The following is a 6,248-nucleotide window of genomic DNA, read 5'->3' on the forward strand; positions in this document are numbered from 1 at the left end:
TATATATACAATATCAATATCCATTTGTGTGATTCTGTAACAGTATAGATGACTCAGGACTTGACTTCAATGGTTCAGTCCACAAACCAAAAATCAAATTGGTGAATTACAATGCAAATTAGCAAAACCCTAGGTAATAGATCAATTTTAGATTGACACTCATTTAAAACCAATGAATCCAACTACAATACATTCAACATTGGTATGAACTTGCATGTTGATTCCATCTCAACACACTCCTCAATAATTGCCAAGAAAAGATCAAACAAAAAAAAATCACAATCTTTATGTAGTTTCTAAGAATTAAGATTTGACAAAATGCAAGTAATTAGGACAGAAATTATATACATTAAACAAAGAGAACTAAGAGTGGCCGAGAGTTGCAAAAATGACATAGAAAATTAAACATGCATCTGGTATGAACATTTAACATATAAAATTTATCAAGGCATTAAAGAATCAACAAAAATCCATATTAGCTCCCCTGCACAATCTCTTTTTCCCCTGCAATGAATTATTGGTCAACACCTTTGGAGTTAGGACATGTGAGGTGAAATTTTTTTATCAGTGATGTAAATAAATGAAGTCAGTGCTTGGTCTTCCTAGTGCCCATGTCGAATGTAAAACAATAGAAATAAATGAGGACTAATAATAAATAGATGTTAAGAGGCTTACCACTGGGAATGTGGTAGTAAATTTTTAGTGGATCTACACAAATAACTCTATCATTTGACAGGTCCTACAGTTGAATTAAACTGTTTAATCCACAAGGAATATACTCTGTAATGGATTTTGAAAGCAATTGCAGAGTACCTCAACTATCCAAAGGTTTGGTTAGAATCAACCGATTGCAATTAATGATCAAATAAAAAAAAAATCCAAAATCTTATGTCACGACCCAAACCTGCCCCTATAAGTTTGACGTCTTAACTGGCCAGTAATCTGAGATTACCAACGGCCTTCATGTACAATAAAAAATAATCCGGGCTAGCGGAAGCAATATTCAAAAACACCAATAGTTCAATGACTTGTGCATTTATATGAACAAATATTTACATGCAAAAACGTTAATTTACCCACATTCAGTACATAACGTATAACTTAACATCTTATGTATAACATGTGCAGATAACAAAAGTGTACTTCATAAAAGCTTGACAACGGCCTTCTAGGCCTAGCCTCAACTCTGAGGCACTCAAAACCACGTGATAGGCTCAAAACGGTGGCTCAGCTAAAGACTCCTTCTAGACTTGTCCTCCAGAACGCTCACCTATACAAAATATATAAATAGTGAGTTAAAACCAAGTGAATAACATTAAAGTAAAAGGGTTAGAGAACGAATTCCACATAAATCATATCCGTAAACCAAATCATGACATAATCATTCATATCAGTCTTATATCAGAATGTAACATAATGGTACATTCCACAAAACAAAACATATATTGTCTTCCAACTAGAGTAATATATTTGTTCCGGAAACCGATTAAACACATATCACCACAATGAAGTGGCTAACGAGATCTCGTATCACATATATGTCATGGACCCGCATTTACATGCCGTTCCCCTTGACTTGGGACTATCTATGGATGCCATAATAGATTCGCAAATAGGACATTCGTTTACATAATCAAAATAGCATTTCAGAAATTATAGCTTAGCAGATAACAATTTAAACATATACCATACAAACATAGCTTTGTAGAAATGTTACTCACAGTGGGCTTCCAGAATGGTTGGTCAAGCAGTCCTTGACTCGTGACCTACAATCACAAATATGCATAGCATGATACACAATCATCTTAAACATATTTAGTTCACTTAAAGCTTTTGAATATAGATGACTAGAATTATGAATTAATTAGATTATTAATTTCCCTTAACCTCTAATTAAAACATGTTTAGCCATATATTAACCAACCTAATTAAATATAAAGACTCTAATCATATACAAACCCTTATTAAGTTCACTACTTACACAATTAAACGTAAAAGGCTCATACACTTTAAAGTATAATTATTCAGTCATGTTTAAATTACTAAATCAAAAACTCATAAACATATAAATTTTGCAATTTCAACTTCAGTTTCAAGCAAATCAAGGCCTAAAACCTTCCATAACCATGTTGAATTTACCATCTATAGCTTCCAACAAACTCATAACTTTAAATTGAAACTCAAATTCCTGAAAAGAGTTCAAACCCTTAAATTAACACATCAAATTCATAATCTTGAACTTTAATCTTTGACCTCTTGGAGGTTTACTCTTCCAATTTCAAGAACCATGCAAGAAAAATAATTTTATGAACATATTTTCATGAATCAATGCCATACATGTGGAGAGATAAGCTCAAAGTTTACAATTTCTTCCTTAATTACTCAAGAACAACTCTAAACATGCAAGATTTCTTCTTGATTAAATTCAAATCCCCAAAATCCATGACATTGTCCTTGAATCTTGAAAACCCATGCATGAATTGCAAAGTATATAAATAAATCTTCATGAAATCATCCATGCATGACAAGTCTAAAAATTAATTTATCTTATTCCTTCAATTTGAGACATATTCATGTTAAACTCTAATTCTCATAGCCAAAACTTCTAATTCCTCATCAATTCATTCTAATTGAAATGTTAAACTTGAAGATGATGTATATATGTACAAGTTTCTATTCCAAAAATTAGTGTGTAAAGCTTACCTTGTTTTGATGGGTTATTAGAATTCTAGACAAATATCTAGCTTCTCCCTTAATTCTTCTTCTTCTCTACCTCTCTTCCTTGTTGAGCTCTCAAACACACACACATGCTCTCTCTCTCTCTCTCTCTCTCTCTCTCTCTCTAAGTGTATAGTGCAATATAAGCCCACTAGTCTCTTCTTAATCAATTGATGAGTAGAATATTTAATTCTTATATTCTTATTCTACAAAATTAACTTAGGCTAATAATGAATCACATTAATTAATGCAAATCAAATTCCCTTAAATTAAATTAATCTTCATCATTTATAATCTTAATGACACTAAATTAAATTATACTAATGTGTATTAAGCTCTAATTTCTATTCAATTATTTAATTCCAACCTATTAAAATTAGCGAATTAGGCGGAATCAATTTTTAATTAAACTTCCCGGATAACTCTAAAAATTCCAATTAACATATCCTCATACTTAATTTTGATTTCTAAACCCATTTATGTCGTAAATTTTAGTTTCAAAGCCGAGCTCACAACTGATAGTTTCTCAATTTAAACAGATATTTACAATGAATCAAATTAGACAATTCACAATTAATCACTTGGCACATGACATAATTAAATTCAATAAATAATTAATCACTTATAATTACGATTAACATTTTGGGGTCGTCACATCTTAGGCACAAAAAGTTGTTTTAAAGATCAAAGCAAAGTTGAGTAGATAGATTACGAAATAAAGTCACTGATATTCCCTATAATATAAAATCCCAAAACCAATTTAACACATCTCACATATGTTAGCATCCATATTATATATGTTATTCATATTTTTGTATAAACTTACTTTGTATGTAAGTTTAATAACCATAAACATCAAATGTGTTGGATAATGGCATCAGGCAGGGAGTCCATTCTCTAAGGAAAATAATCGAACACATAATAGTGTATTACCAAAACCACAGAAGAAAACAAAAATATTAAGCATTCCAGTTCAGATTATAAATTTGGTCATAAATCTTGTTTAGTACCCCAGAAAACCCTTTGTATAGACACACAAAATTGAATCAAAACATAAACTCAACCATAAGATTACATAGCCATAAACTCATAGAGACAACCCATCAAACAGATACTCTACAGCAATATAAATAACTTATAAATTTACAAACTTGTCAATTGAAAAAAGAAGATTGAGCTAAACAAACTAGCAATCGACCACAGAAGCAACCAATTATATGCAAAGCCACTAAATATAAGTAACTATAACCCATCTAGGGTTGAATGTAAACAGTTCACAATGATAAATTCACTAGAAATCAAGCAAACCCCAATTTTTAATAGCAGTAAAAACAATAGATTCAAGCTCTGGAAGGCTTATTTTTCAGGCAAACAATAGGTTCAAACAATAGATTGAAAAAGATATGGAATTGAAGCTTAAAAAAAAGATCTCAATTTCTTGAGCAGAAAAAGAAAATAAAGAAAGAAAGAATGAAAGAAGTGAGGGAGGCAGGGACAGAGAGAGAGAGGGTGAAATAGAGACATACCTGGGGTAAAGTCAATCGTAGATTGACGGAGGTGTGACGGTGGTGCTGTGTGCGATGGAGGTGATGCTCTTGCACCCAACGCCGATGGACACAAAGTGAGAGAAATAGAAGTGAACAGAGGCATGAGAGAGATGGAAAGGTAGAGAGTCACAGTGAATCAGTGCTCTGGTTGCTGGTGAACGCAAAGAGAAGCAACGGTGAGAGAGGGAGGAGAGAGGAGCAGCGGAGAGGGAGAGGGACGCTGAAGAGAGAGAGACAGAGGCACTGGTTTGTGGTTTGGAAACCAAATATATATATATATATATATTACACCATTAGCGACTAAATATTTTTAGTCGCCAATTAATTTTATAAATCCCTCCAAAATTTGAAATGTCTCCCTCCAAATATTTTAATTTTTTGGTTACTAAAATATTTTTTTGTCGCTCAAAAAATGTTTTTGGTGACCAAACTTTTGGTCGCCAAAGATAAAAAATAATTTTTTATTTTCCATTCAACAACTAAATGGTTTTAGTAGCCAAAACTCAATATACGGTGACTAAAATATTTTTTTTGTCGCTAAAAATATGTTTTTGGCAACCAAAAGTGTGGTTGCCAAAGATAAAAAAATAATTTTTTATTTTACATTCGGCGACTAAATAGTTTTAGTAGCCAAAACTCAACTTCTGGCGACTAAAATAATTTTTTTTATTTTTTATTTTTTTGTTACTATTTTAACCAAAAAACCCTGGGCTTTTTCTTTCAAAATGAGCTCTTCGTATATCGGAGAGAATTTTATAGAGTCTAATTTACCATTGGATTCAAACCAAGTCTATCACATGTATTACATTGATTTTTTTTTTTTTTTTTTTTTGTATGTGTGTTTATGTATAGATTATTTATAAAAAAAACTTAAATCAATCTAATAATTATAATTACATAATTTTATTATATATATTTTTAAAAATAAATAACAAACATTATTGTAAAAATATACTATTAAATTAATATGATGAAATATTGCGTCTATAATTATTGAATTGACCTTAGTGTACAAAATATTGCGTCTATAATTATTGAATTGACCTTAGTGTACAAAATATTGCGTCTATAATTATTGAATTGACCTTAGTGTACAAAATCGCATATAAAATAAATAAAATAATGAAACATATTCCTAAGCCTTTTAGTTTTAGGGGCACTACATGCCGGTTAAAAAGGGAAAAAAACAATTAAAAACATATAGGAGGTGTAAGTGTGTCTGCGGGGTGCGGTTGGAGTTGCAAATGAAAGGATGTGGGGTACAAGTTTCACTTGCACTCCTCTATTGGTTGATAATTTTTTTTTTCATTCTCCCACTTGCATGTAGTTCTCCTTAATTTTATTCTTTTTATTTATTTATTTATTTATAGGTAATGCTAGAGATACCAAATTTTTTACTAAACAAATAATCAAATGTTTCACGTGGGTATGGGGTTCGTAATTTTGTGGATCCCACACTCATGTGAGACATTTGGTCATTTATTTGATAAAAAACTTAAGACCTATAGCATTTTCCTTTATTTATTAATATCTTTTTTCGCTTTCCAGGTCGAACTAAGCATCTTTCCACTGCATGACTTATGGGTTTGGGCCTATAATTGAATTAGTTCTTTGAGCATTACAAAGTTTAAAAAAAAAAAAAAAAAAAAAAAAACTTGTGGCAGACTTCTTAATTTTGAGATAGTTTGATAGGTGAGCCCATTACTTGAACAGTATAAGCCACTTTTCTCACTAAAATTATGGTAGCAACATTTCTTAGAGTTATTCACCCAAAAACATTTCTTAGAGCCAGTGATTTTTAACATTTTACATTAACAATGTGGGTGCTTAGGAAGTTATTTGAGTAGGTTATTTTAATAGGTTAAAATTTTGTGTTTGAGAAGATGATTGGATTTTTTTATAGTTTGATGTGATATTTGTGAGAGAAAAAGTGAAATGATTACGGATTTGATGTGATATTTTATCTTATTGGCTATTTTAATC

General features: G+C 31.0%; 1 long non-coding RNA gene across 1 annotated transcript; it reads right to left on the reverse strand.

Moving 5' to 3' along the window:
- Positions 1-1,011: 1,011 nt before the first annotated feature.
- LOC145804240 (uncharacterized) lies at positions 1,012-4,507 on the reverse strand. Its single transcript, XR_014345870.1, has 3 exons — positions 4,245-4,507; positions 1,722-1,766; positions 1,012-1,270 (listed from the first exon to the last, which is right to left on the reverse strand). It is a non-coding gene; the product is annotated as an uncharacterized LOC145804240 (long non-coding RNA).
- Between the last annotated feature and the right edge of the window lie 1,741 nt (positions 4,508-6,248).

Source organism: Camellia sinensis, chromosome 12 (genome assembly GCF_055761805.1).
Source record: "Camellia sinensis isolate YWXY chromosome 12, ASM5576180v1, whole genome shotgun sequence".
Taxonomy (NCBI): Eukaryota; Viridiplantae; Streptophyta; class Magnoliopsida; order Ericales; family Theaceae; genus Camellia; species Camellia sinensis.